Consider the following 15,020-nt stretch of genomic DNA (forward strand, 5'->3'; position numbering starts at 1 on the left):
TACCACTCCTAACCATTAAGAAAGATTCTCAGACACAGGAACCAGTTTGGATCAGGACTATTGCATGCAGGGAGAAGGCTGTATAAAAGAGCTTTCTATGAGCTTTCGTGAGTCACAGCTCATTTCTGGACTCTTGCTCCTTCCTACTGCATGGAGCTGAAGTGATAGGATTCTTGTGCTATGTTTCTGCATGGTAAAAGCATAGGAGCCTTGCTCGAAAAAGTTGGTTCCAAAGCCTGTTGCTAGCCTTTTTGGTGAGCAACCTTCACTATGATCTTTGAAGAAGGAATGGCCACGACCAATTCTTGTTAGTCTGCTGTAGCCAGGCAGACTGTCCCACCCCCACCAAGAAATCTTGAGGCATCTCAAAGACAGAAATGTTTATTGTGGCATGAGTTTGTGAAAGCTGCAGCCAACATCATCAGACGCAATGAAAACTTGTCCTTATGCTCATGGTGACGGTGTGTACAAAAAGCTCAGAAACATCCTTACAACAACCCTATGAAGTAGTTAAGGCTAAGAAATATCCTGCAAGAGGTGGTGATGGCCACCAACTTTAGAAAAAAATGTGGGCTCTGGCCTGTTGAGATTTTTTAATTTTCCTGTTTCTTCTGCTTTTATACATATACTTTTTTGTTTCTGTGTTTGCATATATATTTATAAAATAAAAACTTATAAATACATATCCAACAAACGCACGACCAACTTTGGGGAGGGGCTGTGGCTCAGTGAAAGAGCCTCTGCTTTGCATGCAGAAGATCCCAGGTTCAATCCCCAGCATCTCCAATTAAAAAGAACCAGGGAGTAGGCGATATGAAAGATGTCTACCTGAGACCCTTGAGAATTGCTGCCAGCCAGAGAAGACAAAACTGACCTCCATGGACCAGCGATCGGATTCGGCTTCATGTGTATTCAACTCTGAAGGCTTTAAAAAAAGATTAAGCAAATAAATGGAGAAGCAGAGCCCTCTCAGTGGTTATGCATGATAACTAAATGGAACTTCCATGTACAGAAGCAGTCTACTTCTGGAGAACTGATCCCAGGGACCAATGAGAAAGCTTCCCCCCTTCATGCCTGAGTTTTCCAGTGGCATGTGACTGGTTGGCCTAAAGGGGACGTTGGTCTGATCTTATTATTCTTATAAACAAATAATGTGACTTACAATTCCAGACTAATATCACATAATGTATGCAATATGTCTAATGTCTTTGGCTTACAGCTCATCACATTCACGCAAATGATCCACGTGGTATGTTCATTATCTATCCCTAAGTATACAAATTAGCTGCTGCCTTTCAGCTCATTATGCATTTTTAGTTTGGCTCTTAGCTGTGAGCTGGTTGCTCACCTCTGGCTAACAATCAAAAGATGACAGATGGACCCAACCGTCAGAAAGCAGCATAGCCAGAATATAATGGGCTGTTTAATACATTACAGCGCTCCTATAGCGCTCCTATAGGGAGGCATTTGCTTATTATCAGGACACAGGAAAAAAGTTCTGGGCAGTGGCTCCACAGTTGCATCCAAATAAATACTTTGGACATGACACCATGGGCATTTCTCCTTGGGAAAAACCCAGAATATACATAGTGGTTGGTTAAGCGAGGAGCAGAGAGTGGCATGGAACTGCAGCAGCTCTCTGAACCGTCACCACACGCATGCCACAGGGCCACATATATGCTTGCCATACACACCAGTACACTACAGCTGGGATCCCATAAGCTGTACAGAACCCTGTGGGAGGGCCCTTCTTCGAAGCTCATGGGGATGAGAGCGGAATGTTCAGTATACAAAGCAGGACCCCAGCTGCTGGGCATAAGTTATCAGAGGTTAAGTTTCGGTTCTATATTAGCAGAAACTTCCCTACATTAGCCATGTGAGCAATTTGACAATGGAACTTGGAAGGAGTGGGGGGTGGGTGTTCCCCACTGGAAGTTTAAAAGCAGAGGTTGGACGGTGATCTGGTGGGAATACTTACATTTAGATTTGTTGGGAGTGAACAAGGGTTTGGACTAGATGGCTTATGAGGCCCTGGCCGCTGTATGATTTGAAAGCCAACACCATCCCAGGAAGGAAAGTTGGGGAGAGCTGAGGATTGTGTGAGGTTAGCCTCCAGCCTGGGACAGCATCTGTACCTAGCTAAATTCAGTTCCTCTAAGGTGCTATAGTTTATATTCAGCCCTCGCTATTGAAAAGACTGGGCCACCTAAATCAACAAATAATTGGGAATCCCTTGGTACAGAAGTTGTTAGAAATAGAAAACAAGTGATGGGGGAAGGTCTGCTTCTGTTAGTGTGTAGAGAGGGTCCCTTCAAGTCATAGCTGACTCATGGCGACCCCTGGTGGGGTTTTCATGGCAAGAGATTAACAGAGGTGGTTTGCCATTGCCTGCCTCTGCAACCCTTTGTTGGCGGTCTCTCATCCAATTACTAACCAAAGCTGACCCTGCTTAGCTTCTGAGATCTGATGAGATCAGGCTCACCTGGGCTATCCAGGTCAGGGTCTGTTAGTGTACATGTATGAAAATATTATACCTTATGGCTGTGACAACTAAAACATACATCTTTGCTCATCTGAACAGCGTCTCTGCCACATGCCAGGCGGAGATGCCAGGGTGAAGTCAGCAGCAGCCTGTACATGGGCTTTCTCTGTGGTGGCCCCTATCCCGTGGAACGACCTGCTTGAGGAGGTCAGGAGAGCCCCCACTCTCCTGGCTTTCCGTAAACGATGCAAAACCAAACTATTCAAAAAGGCTTTTTAGTCAAATAAGAGGGCAGTATTGTAGGGATGGGGTCTTGGATGCTTCACTAATGAGTTAGGGACCATAGACTTCATCACTATATTGCCTTACATATTACCTGTTGCTTTAAATATGTACTCCTATGTACCACCTGTGCTCTATGTTGTCTGCTGTCAGTCCTAGAATTCATTATGTTCTGTTTTAGCATTTTTTCCTACTCTGTATTAGAGTCTTGCTAATGCTGTCTTTTAAACTTGTATCTATTTTCCCTATGGCATTGTTTATGGAAATGCCCTTGATACCATATTGAAATGTACTTGATACTGATTGTACTAATCTCATACTGTGTAATCCGCCTTGGGTCTCAGTGAGAAAGGTGAACTATAAATGACATAAAAATAGATAAAAGTACGAGGCTAGAGTCTCAGGGAGAAAGGCAGACTACAATACATGAATAAACGTGCACAACTTTCTGCCTGCAGCAACTTGCATATTCTAATATCCATAAGCACAATGCTTGTCCTCTAGCCTTGTTCCTTACCCTGATGGGCAGAACTGCACGTCTCGAGCTCTCCTACTCCTGTGGCCTTCTTTTGCTACCGCCTACCCTATCCAGGAAAGATGGGACTGTAGCTCGCAATCTGGCTTCGGTGATCAGGATTTTGGCACAATTGTAGTAGAACAATGATTGAGAAGAAGCACTAGAGCTAGCGTTCAGTGGATCAGTTCATTGCACATCTTTTGCTGACACATCATCAATGTGTATATGCAAAGAGGAAAATTGAATAGTAGAATATGCTGGTTGCAGTTGTGAGATGATAGGGCAGGCTGGGTGTCATTAAGGGCTGCAGACTGGAAGGAGGTCTGGCATAGGCATTGTTGGGCGGCTGCTGAGACCTTATGACCCTGGGAAGTTCCACCTTCTCTTCCTGTCTCCGAGGAGAGGAAGTGGCAGCATTTGGCCCCCTATAGGGACTAGGCTTGTCTACTCCTATTCCTCCTTTCCTTGTCATGCATGCCATCACCATATTAGGAGGCCATGTCTCCTCTTCCACTGATTGGTCAGAAGGCATGCAGTTGTGGAGAGCGTTGAGCTCTCAGCACAGTATGAACTAGCGGACCTCCATGCTCCCCCTTCCTTAAGAAGAAGCAACAGGAAACATAACCCGTATTAGCAAAAAAAAAACCCCTTTGCTTCTCTTGAGCTTCAAATTCAACTCTATAGCAAATGCAACAGAATTTAATTCTAATGAGTGTAAGGATACAGGATACAGGCATTCTGCACCACGGTCGAGTTTGGCTGAAGCACCTTCCTTGGCTTGAAGTGCCTGGCAAAAAGTGCCAAGGAATTTGTGGGTACTTGCTATTTGCATTTTCATCAAATTAAAAATAGAGAAAGGAAAAAAAACCTGCCTGGGTGGCAACTGGCAGAGCGTTTTAAGCCCACCTCACCCCTCAACTTGGATCTATGCCATGGTTGCCCTTGAGGCTAGACTATTGTAACACACTCTTACTTGGTGTGTCCTTAAAAACAAACCAGAAATTCCAGTTGGTGCAGAACTGTTCTTACTGCATTGTTTTACTCTTTCTACATTGTTTGATAATTTACTGTTTGTGTTTTTGTTTAATTCTGTAATCTTAGTCCTAGTGCATTGTTCATTGGTTGTTTTATGCTGCCTGTCTACACTTCCGGGGGATTATTTGTTTTTTCTGTAATCTGCTTTGAGCATCCAAGAGAAAGGCACACTATAAACAAAGGAAATAAAACTGTATATTTGATTGCAGCCATGATTGGCAGTGCTTGTTGTCTGGCCCTCTCACCTATAGGGGAGTGGAAGGAGAAGGCAAGTGGTGTAGGTAGCAGCATGGCTGCCCAAGGGTGCAATGCAACAGATCTAATGGGGGGCCATAGGCAGCTGCCCCTTTTGTCCAGCAGATAAAACATCTCCCTGGCTCTAGCCCACAGCTCCCTCACTTGCATGGCAAAGCATTCACAGCTACCAGGAGAGGTGGCAGCAGCCACCACTCAGAAGAAGAGGAGAGGGAAGGGAGGGACAGCAGTGATGGTGGCTGGTTGTTCATCTGGGTAAGGCCTGGTCTAGGCCGGCAGCAGCGCGAGGTGATGGAATTCTGAGGCGGCAAAGTGGGCTGTACCACTTCAGACGGTTTGAGGGGGCACTCTATTAAAGAGAAATCTGTGTAAAAACTCCCTGCAAACAGAAAACCAGCATGGCAGGGAGAAAAGTGTATTGCTTGCTATACTAGCTTTCTATTTACAGGGAATTAGGACTGTAGGATTACCTTTGAAAAAATGTAATCTATCCCAGGCAGTCTGAGATGATACTGGCCTTTCTTCAGCCTTAGCACTCCTCTACCTTGTTTCCATCTCATTCTTCCACCTCATTCAGACCAGATGTGAGAAGCCAGGGCAAGTAGGAGGTCCTACAGCCATTGCTTTCTTGCCCTTTCTCTGTGTTTCAAAGCAAGAGATGTGCCGAGGTGGTTTTGCCATTGCTTGCCTCAGCCCTGGACTTCCTTGGTGGCCTTCCATCCAAGTACTAACCAGGGCTGACCCTGTTTAACTTCAAGATCTGACAAGATCGGGCTAGCCTGAGCCATCTAGGGCACAGACAAGATTACACTTTAAAAGCCTCCTCTCTGGCTGCCGCCTGCTCCAACTCTACACACAGTAATCACAGAAAGCAGGGGTTGTGAGGAGGATCATTCTTAACTGGCAGGCTGGACAGTATCCAGGCACCATGCTCTTTAGGGCCCCAAATGTATGAACCAGCCCACAGAAGCAAATAAGCAACCACTGCAGATCTTTCACCACTGGGGTGATATGGTCCCTGTACCCAGCACTGAAGGATAGCCTGGCTGCCACATTTTGGACCAGCTGAAAGTTCTGGACAGTTTTCCAATGCACCTCCAAGTTTCCGGGACGGTATCTTGCAGAGGGATCTCAGCACCTGGAACTGGTCCTCCATGGGAGACAAACATGGGAGTGCTGCTGTGCAAGCCCCATTGAAATCAGGAGTGGGGAAAGAACTTGCAGATCGGCAGTATTCCTGTACAGCCCCCTCCTTCCTTCCTTCCTGTGCAAGTGACGCCGAATGCATGGATACTCCAAGCGGCTTTGATCCAAAGAAAGATCCCGAAACAAAATGCATGCAATCCGACTTATTAAGGCCAGCCAAAACGACTTGGAAGAGCATGCAAAGTTCCAAGCTGTTTGCCTTTCTGGAGCACTCGCAAGCTTGCATGAGCAACTTGGCCGTAATAAATAATATTCCACGGATTTTGTTGCTAATGTACTTACATCAGCTCAGGTTCTGAGCAGCAGGGCTCTCAGACTCCAGAACCTGCAGGACGTCGCCGAGTGGGAGGGAAAGCCCAGAACTTTTATGTAGCCTTCGGTCGTTTGCTATTAAACTCCCATTGCTTTTTTAAAAATGGAAACGTTCCACTTATGAGCCATTTACCTATTCAGAAAATGGAAATGCTTCCGAAACGGGAAATCGCCCAACGGGGGAAAAGAGGCGACCTGCCATTCAGCGCGCCTCTTATTTCCCAACGCGCAGGCAGCACTTAGTGCCGAGCGGGCTCTCCCTCCCCGGGCCTGCGCGGTATTCGTGGGGAAGCGGCTGTCCCGAGCGAGCGGCGCCCGGCGGACGAAGAGTTAAAGCGGTGGGTGGTGCCCCCCCCCGGCCGCCCGCTCACTCGCTCGCTATATTGAGAGACGCGCCGAGAGTGGAGGTGCCGGATTGGAATCGGGAGGCGGCGGGTGCACGGGCAGCAGCGGGAAGGGGGCGCCCCACCGCCAGAGTTTTCCCGGGCCGATGGAGCGCGCAGTCCGAAGAGGTGAGCCTGGGGCGATCCGCGGAGGAGAACTCCGCTCTCCGGGATCCCCGCTCCCTCCCAGCGGGCGGCGGATCCCCTCCAAAGTTTGCCTGGCCGGGGAGCTGGGCGAGGCGGCGGCGGAGCCGAGCGGGCAGCGTTTCCTGAGCGCCACCGTGGCTCGGGGCAGTGGAGAGGTGCCGGGAGAAGCGGGCGGGAATGGAGGCATTGCGCAGCGAGCCTCCGGGCGCCGCGCCTCCCTCTGCGGTGTAGGACCGGGGAGGTGATCTGGAGTTGCGGGGAAAGGGAGGTTGGGGGGCGCCGGCTACGCCAGAGGAGCTGGGTTGGCGCCTCCGAGCCGGCCACGCCGTTTAGTTAGGGGGTTAAAAACTCTTGCATGCCTGGAGATGGGGGGGAGGGGGTGGCTTGGGTTGGGGGTGGAGGAGAGCCAGGCAGCGCCGCGCTTCTCCCCACTGTGCCTCTTTTGCATCCCAAAGCCGCCTCTTCTTTTACTGTCGGTTGTGGGGCAGCGGGGGAGGGGGGGACGTTCATTCATTGCAGGCATTTCCCCGAGGATCGGGGGCTGTGTTGGAAAGGCATTTTTAAGGTGGGGGGCTTAAATGACGCCTCCCTTCGTCCATGTAACCCGTTTCCACCGCCTTGTAACGTGTGAACGGCACCTTAGTTGCTTTTTTTGCTGTCCCACTCGTGCAGCTCGTGTGTATGCCTGTTTCCTCGGAAGTAAGTCTCACTAGGTGGGTGATCAACCGTCAGCTGCGATGAAGCATTAAGTAGAAAGGACAGGGTGGGGGAAATGGATGTATCTCAAAAGCAATTACAGATTTGTTGAGCTAGATTCTAGTCCTTAAAGACCAACAAGATTTCCAGGGTAGAAGCTTTCTACAGTCAAAGCTCCCTTCTTCAAATAGATTCCTTGTAGCTTTGGGGGCCATGAGAGTTCATGCTACCATCTGTTAGTTTTGAAGGGGCCCCAATACTTCCCTTTTGTTTTTGTCTTGTGGGACTAGTATAGTTTCCCCCCGGAAATTAAATCAAAGTCATTTTCCGATGGCAGTCAGTGCCAAGACAGGCCTGAGACTCGGGGCTCACATTAAAAGTCAAATTAAGAGCTTGCCTTATTGCATGCTGGGCAGCATCACAAACATTACATGGCCAGTACTTGATTGGGATGCATGCCCGTTTCTCATTTTTAAAACTGGCTGTTCTTATTTTCTGCTCTCCACAACCATGTCTGTCTGTGTGTGCCCCAGGCACCTGGAGGGCTCTCCCTTTCCTCGCCATGCTTCAGGAGAGAAGAGCACTTCCAGCCTTCCACACTGATCCTCCGGGACGGCTTGGGCAGTTCCTTTGCCTTAAGAAAATGAATGAATGTTTTTCCTTCTGATGACTTGGGAGAAATCCCAGTTGGAGGGGTGCAAGAGACAATTAAATTAAGCTGAACTGTGGGTTTTTCCCCCCTCCTGTTTGTCATGTCTTCAGACATTCTTAAATGCAAAGCCAGAGGCTTAGCGAGGACAGCAGGCTGGGCAAGAGTGGCATAGCTACAACTTTGGGAAGGAGTCACTGCTAAGCAGTTGAGCATCTACTTTGCATGTAGAAGATCTCAGGTTCAATCCCTGGTATTTCCAGTTAAATGGTTCAGGGAGTAGGTAGTGTGAAAGGCCTTGACCTGGAACCCTGGAGAGCTGCTGCCAGCCAGAGTAGACCATATTGATGTTGCTAGACCAACGGTCTGACTCAGTATAAGGCGTCTTCTTGTGACCCATAGCCTATACTGTATTCAGTCATTCAGGACTCATGGTGAGGAAAAGTGTTACTCACTGGCAGATGATCCTAGACTGCAGGAATGAGTCTTCTGAACTGGAGCAGTCCATCTGAGCAGAGCGAGTATTTGGAATTACAGCTGTATTTTTAGAGGACCTCAGCCACTCTTAATGTCCCTTGGTGTTGGTTCTTAGGTCATCAAGGCCATGCGGGTTTGGAGCCTGAAGCTTTGTGCTGAGGTGGGCCTAATGGTAAAGGGTTACAGACCATCTTTTTTTTAAAAAAAAAAAAAGTTAGAAATGCCCAGACAGGGCCTGGCATATCCCTGGGCGGCAGGCCCCTCTGTAACTTTGGTCCTAGGGCAGGGGAGGGGACTTAGGATAGAGAGTTGCCCCCAGGTGTAGAAGAGGTTAGCTGTAGCTCTTCTTGAACTTCGGCTCCTTTTAGAAATCATTGAGCAATGAGTCATGCACATTTGTCTGCTTGAGAGTCGCAGTGTGTATGTGTAGAATTTGGGGAGGGGCCTGGCTTCTCTGTGCCTTTGGAGATAGATTTGTGTCCCCCTCTCTATCCTCTGCGCTTTTTTTTACTGATGGGCAGGGCTTTTTTTCAGGGGGAACGCGGGGGAACAGAGTTCCGGAACCTCTTGAAAATGGTCACATGGCTGGTGGCCCCGCCCCCGATCTCCAGACAGAGGGGAGTTTAGATTGCCCTCCACGGAGGGCAATCTCAACTCCCCTCTGGAGATCAGGCCATGTGACCATTTTCTCTGAGGGCAACGCACTGAGTTCCGCCACCTCTTTCCCCAGAAAAAAAGCCCTGCTGATGGGTATGGCTTGTTGAAAGACTTCCCTGTAGGTGGGCAGGATAATGCCAGAGACGGTCCTCTGGCCACGAGCTGATGATCCTTTCTATGTGGTTCCCAGGCTTACTTAGATCCAGGGATTAGCCTTGCAATGCATTTTTTCTTCCCTCCTCAATGCCGGGGCTTAACCCTGGAATATGTGTAGTAATGAAAGGAATGAGTGCTTTGATCACGTGTGCAGCATCTCTTCCCCCTCATAGCGTAACCAAAATAAATACACATCTGAGGATTAAAGGCAGAGCTTCTAGGCTGAAGTTGTCGAGCTTTTCCTCTCCCCATCTGCTGTGCCTGTTTTCCCTAGTATTCAGGCAGAGGTTGAGGTGTAGCATTTCTCTTAGAAATTAAGTATTGGTGGATCTGATAACTCTGTTAGCCGCCTTCGTGTTGGGCACAGTGCCTTTTAATTCCTGCTTGATGGGGGGGCAGGCACGAAGAGGGGCGGATGGAGAATATAGTTTGGGCCGCAGCAAGGCCTTTGAATCATCCCTGTTGAAAGTGTCTTTTGCGACCCAATCCTCAGAGCACTTCTTTTAGTGTCATACCTTTCCTTTTAAAACAGTGGAATTTCATTTCAAGTAAGGGGGGAGCGGGCTTATACTTTTTTCTCCAGTGACCTGTTGACTACAAACAATTGGCAAAGTCCTCTTGGACTGGGGTTGGGGGGGTGCCTTGCAAATATCTAACTCTAACGCTATTCCTACTGAGGAAGCTGCTGTTCTTCTTTTGGGGCACTTTGCCCCAAACCTCTGTTTTGAACTCTGGAAGCTGGGTGATGGAGTAGCTTTTCTCTGCACCCTTTCTGGTCATTTGTTCCAAATTGTTCTCCCCTCACCCTGTTCCTTGCTTTTGCCAAAGCCTTAATTCTTATTGTTATTATGATGTTCCAAATAATGTACCTCCTTTCTAAAACTTGTTAAAAATTCTTGGCTTACAACTTGTTACGAAATGCAGAAGCACACAGTCCAGCGTCACCTTCTTCTTCTCTTGGCGTGAATTCAATTTATTCTGTCAGTGGGGGCTTTGCAGCTAGGCAGCGGTTGCCATTTCGCTCCTTCCCCCACGGATTTAAGAAGAAAACACGTCCAGCAATAAGTGCAGAACAAGAAGGTATCTCAGCAGACATGAATTGCTAAGATAACAGGCATTGGGGGGGCTGGGAGGGGCCTGGCTTCCAGGGGGAGAAATTGAGGGCGGCAGGGGTGCCCACTCCCCCATGTTTGCTGAGGGTCTCCTGCAGATGTCCCCTCCCCCAGCCTTTTTTTTTGCCATGTCGAGGGAAATTCTGTTTGCTTAGTAGGGTGGTCTCTGGTAACAGATGAAGAAGGCTCCATGGCCTTTCTCTGCCAACTTACTGAGCTGTAGAGCAGGGCAGGAACTGTGCAGTCACCTAACAGCCAGGAGCCTTGTATTTCACTGCCTGCTTTCATATCTGATTTTTTTTGACTGAGGGTTGCTCTAAGCCAAGCCAAGCCCACATGCTTGCTCAATAACTCAGAGGGAATGAAGATCCCAACATCTTCCCTTCTTGCAACAGGTGTCAGAATACCAAAGGATAGTTGTTGTGGATTTTCCGGGCTGTATAGCTGTGGTCTTGGCATTGTAGTTCCTGACGTTTCGCCAGCAGCTGTGGCTGGCATCTTCAGAGGTGTAGCACCAAAAGACAGAGATCTCTCAGTGTCACAGTGTGGAAAAGATGCTGGCAGGTCATTTATATCTACTCAGGAGGGGTGGGGTTGAGCTGAGTCATCCTGTAAGATCCAGATGAGTTAGCCGTGTTAGTCTGTAGTAGCAAAATCAAAAAGAGTCCAGTAGCACCTTTAAGACTAAGAGTTTCCCAGGGTGTGGAATGCTAATGGAGGGAGGCATCACTGTATCCTGAGGAGGTTCTTTTGCATATGGATTGGTGCTTTCTTCAGTAATCGAGGCATTTGTCTCTATCTCTGCTGGATACCTTCCCAGATTTCTCCCCTCCCCCCTTCTCTGCCTTTGATTTCACAGTTCTTCCCTTAAACCAGTGTAGTATGGTGGTTACAATGCTGTACTAGGAGACAGACCCATGTTCACACCCCGAGTGTGCCATAAAGCTTGCTGGGTGACCTGGGACTGGTCACTCTTTGTCAGCCTAACTCACCTCACAGGGTTGTTAGGGATCCTGGCGGTGTTTTGCCATCTTCTGGGCATGGAGCAGGGGTCACTGGGTGTGTGTGTTGTGGGGGGGGGGGGAGTAGTTTGAATTTCTTGCATTTTGCAGGGGGTTGGACTAGATGGTTCTGGAGGTCCCTTCCAACCCTTTGATTCTATGTTCCTAATAAATAAAATCCCACATTTGTTGCTCACCCAAGTCTTGGGAGCAGAGTGTGTGTGTGTGTGTGTGTGGGACTAGATGCAGTTCTCTGACCTTCCTTTACCTGTTGTGAACTTGAGTCTTCAAATCAAGACTGGCTTACAGGGCTCAAGTTAATAAAAAAGGAATTTTCTGTCGGCTTAGGACTGAATCCTCCAGTCTCTGTCGAAGGGATGAGATGGCTGAGGTGCCAGCGGCTGCTTAAATTTGGCCACCCCTGCATGCTCTCTCTCTCTCTCATGAGAGCAGCGCTGCGTTTTTATATTTATTTATTTCTTATCAGAGACCAATTTTAAACTCCTGGCTGCTTGTATCTTACTGCAGGGTAGCTAGTGCTGAGTAAGCAATTCTAGCAATGCGGTCAAAGCCTCTGCATTAGATCAAGGGAAATGTGGATGGGTCCTTTGGCCGGAGGCATGCATGCTTAGCTGTTGCTGTGTTTCGTAGCAAGTTGCTTAAAGGCTGCTTCACCGGGAGCCAAGGGTTGGTGTGGCCCTTCTCGGCAAGGCAGGCGATGTCAAATATGAATCGGCAGAAATGCTGTGAATGGGCAAAGTGTGTGAATTTCTTTCCTCCAAATGTTTAGTTTCTGTACTTGGCAATTGTATAGTGTGTTCAGCATTCAAAGCCCTTCACATACATTATGTTCAATTCTCAAAGCAGCCTTGCAAGGTAGGCTCGTAGGAGCCCCCTATTGCAGTTGCCAGAGGCTGTGGAGCAGACTGGCCCAAGACCACTTTGTGACACAAATTTGAATGGACAGCTTCCTGGGTCACAGCTCTTCGCCGTTATGGTCATATCAGTTCCAAGTTAGACTACTGAAGTATATTCACAACAGCTCTCTTAGCTCTTTTCCTAAGGGATAGGGAGGAATAACTCAGTGGTGCGTGCAGATCATGGACTCCTACTGAGCTGGTCTTCTGTCAACCTAGATGTGATGGAGCGAGTACACAGGTGAGGGAAACTAAACCCTGCTACTTTTACCTTACGGCGCTCCATTCCTTGAAGCATTTTCCTCTCTGATTATATACATGCAAATCATGGGCTGCAGCAATGAGCGTTTCTTCCCTTCCTGCGTCGTTCCATCACCAGAACTGGCTTCAAAAGGACCAGTTTCCTCATGATAGTTTATTTTTTAAAGATTATGTATTTTATTTTCTCTTAATAGATAACATCATTTCACAACATGCAGCAATTTTTGTTGGAGGCATCTAATCTCCTCGGCTGTGCGTCAATTCCAGCTTGAATGCATTCATTATCCAGGTAAGTGCCTGTCGTCTTTTGGTCAGGAACTTTTATGTGACACACTTTCAGTGTAGATCCTATTTCCCATCCTTCAACCATTTATGATCTTACTCTTTATACAGTTATATGGAATTTCAAGACCAGACTAGACGTGATCGGCACACGAAGCTGCCTTATCAGTACCTTATCAGTCCCTTGGTCCATCAAGGTCAGCATTGCCTACTTGGTCTGGTAGAAGCACTCCGAGATCTCAAGCCGAGATCTTTCACATCACCTACTAATTGTTTTAAGCAGAGGTTTAACCTGGAACTTTTTGCTTGTCAAGTGGATGCTTGGCCATGGAGCTGTAGCCTCTCCCTTAAAGGGGCCTCCATCCACACATCTGCCCATTTGCATGTAAAGCAGGGATGGGTATCTTTTTTTAACTGGAAGTAGTGTGTACACAGGTAAAGAGCAAAACCCTGCCCTCTTTTCCACCTTACCTTGTTGGGTAGGGGGCATGGTGCTTTACGCACATAATTCAATTCTAAGTTCAGTTCCCAGAATCTCTAGTAAAAGGATCAGATCGTAGTTGATATGGAAGTCCTCAACCTGCGACTCTGGAGAGCAGCTGCCGGTCAGAGTAGACAGCACTGTCCTCAATAGACCTGTCTTAGCGTAAGATACCATTGCGCAAAACATTTTTCTTCTTGTTCAGCTCATCTCTATATTAGAGAATGCCCGTACAAAATGGAGAAGGTAAAAAAAAAATGCTTCAAACATCTGGGAGCAGAAGAGGAAGGCTCTAACTGTCCTTGTTGCATTCTCCGGTTTCTGTAAAAATAAACCAACCCCTCCACCCACCACTGTGCTTTACACGTGAACAGTCTTAATGCCTAGGAATGCTTCCTCATGCCTACTGTGGTCACCAGACTGGTTTTTTAAAGAAAATGTGTTAAGTTTTTAATTCTCCTGGTGGTGTTGAAAATGTATGCAATCCTTGGAACATGAACCAACACTAGCGTTTGTAGCCAGTCCCAGAAGTTGCAGAATGGGCTCTGTGAATGGCTAGCTACGGTCCTGAGCCCATATTCCCTACAGACACTTGACCCTTTAAAGGGTTGATCTTGATCTTTCCAGCATCCTGGCTTATGGCCTTCTTGCTGTACAACCTGCCAAGCTCTAATTCTTTACGAATGACATGCCACGGCAGTGGCACAACTTGGATCCAACCTCCAGGCAGTGCTGGTGACAAGAGCCATCCGCTATGTAAATGCTAGGAGCGTTACCTTGCCTGCAGATAAAATTCCTGCTTTTACAGCAACTCTCAGCCTGCATCTGCCAAGTTCCCCTGGGAGCTGAGCATGGCATAAAAGGTAGATTTTTTTTCTCCGCCTCATCCTAAGAGTTTTGGAAGCCCCTGCCCCCAAGCCAAAAGCTATTCCTGATCTGGGGACCTTCTTATCAATATTTCATGCTTTCATTACTAAATTATGCAGCTCTCGGCTATTAAACTACTAAAGCTTCTAATTTTGTGAGGGGGAAGATAAATGAGCTGTAGAGCCCTAGTCATTGACAAGAGTTACAGCAGGGATTTATTATCCTCAGGAGGGCCAACTATAAATGAAAAGCTCTAGGTGGAGCACAGAGTGGAGGAAGAAGGGACTGGGTCTCTGTGCCGGACTATGCTGCCTGCCGCAGGTAAGGCAGGTAAGCTGGCCAAACACCTGTTTTATTTTCCTTCCTGAATCCCAAAGACAGCTGCTGTTGTAGGTCTCTGCTGTTTATCATCATCCTCGTTTCATAATCAGTGTCTTAAAAGCCAGCTCATTTGGGCCTCAGTCATCCGTTCAGCAAAGGGGCTCTGGTGAGCCTCCATCTTGATCAGCTGGCCACCCGGTCTATGTGGGTGCAGTAGCGTAGCCTGCTCCTGTGGCTGTAGTAGAAATTTGGTCCGCAGAAACCAGCTGTTCATGGTATGGATACAATGCATATTATCTTACCTGCTAATGTCTGCGCATCATGCTGCAGTTAAAGGCATGGCAGCTGGGACCGATAAAGTTGGTAACTCTACAAGGAAATATTAACTCCTAGGAAGTAAAAAGAAAGAAGCCCTTAAACAATACCCGTGGACTTCCCCAGATCCATTTCTTTGCCTAGCCTGAGTAGGACCAGGGTCCAAAACAAAGGTCACTGATCTTTGTCAGTCTGTAAAAGGGTAAATT

The 15,020-nt window shown here is 47.7% G+C and overlaps 1 protein-coding gene across 2 annotated transcripts in view; it reads left to right on the forward strand.

The window, feature by feature from the left end:
- The first annotated feature begins 6,716 nt into the window (after positions 1 to 6,716).
- KLHDC8B (kelch domain containing 8B) overlaps positions 6,717 to 15,020 on the forward strand; it is a 29,340-nt gene continuing 21,036 nt past the window's right edge. Inside the window, exons 1-2 of one of the 2 annotated variants that reach the window (XM_054977676.1) lie at positions 6,717 to 6,774; positions 12,740 to 12,834. The gene's annotated coding sequence lies outside the window, so the exon portion shown is untranslated. Of the gene's footprint in view, positions 6,775 to 12,739; positions 12,835 to 14,480; positions 14,506 to 15,020 lie in introns of those variants that run through there. The other variant, XM_054977677.1, reaches the window with a different exon arrangement.

This window comes from Eublepharis macularius, chromosome 4 (genome assembly GCF_028583425.1).
Source record: "Eublepharis macularius isolate TG4126 chromosome 4, MPM_Emac_v1.0, whole genome shotgun sequence".
Classification (NCBI taxonomy): domain Eukaryota; kingdom Metazoa; phylum Chordata; class Lepidosauria; order Squamata; family Eublepharidae; genus Eublepharis; species Eublepharis macularius.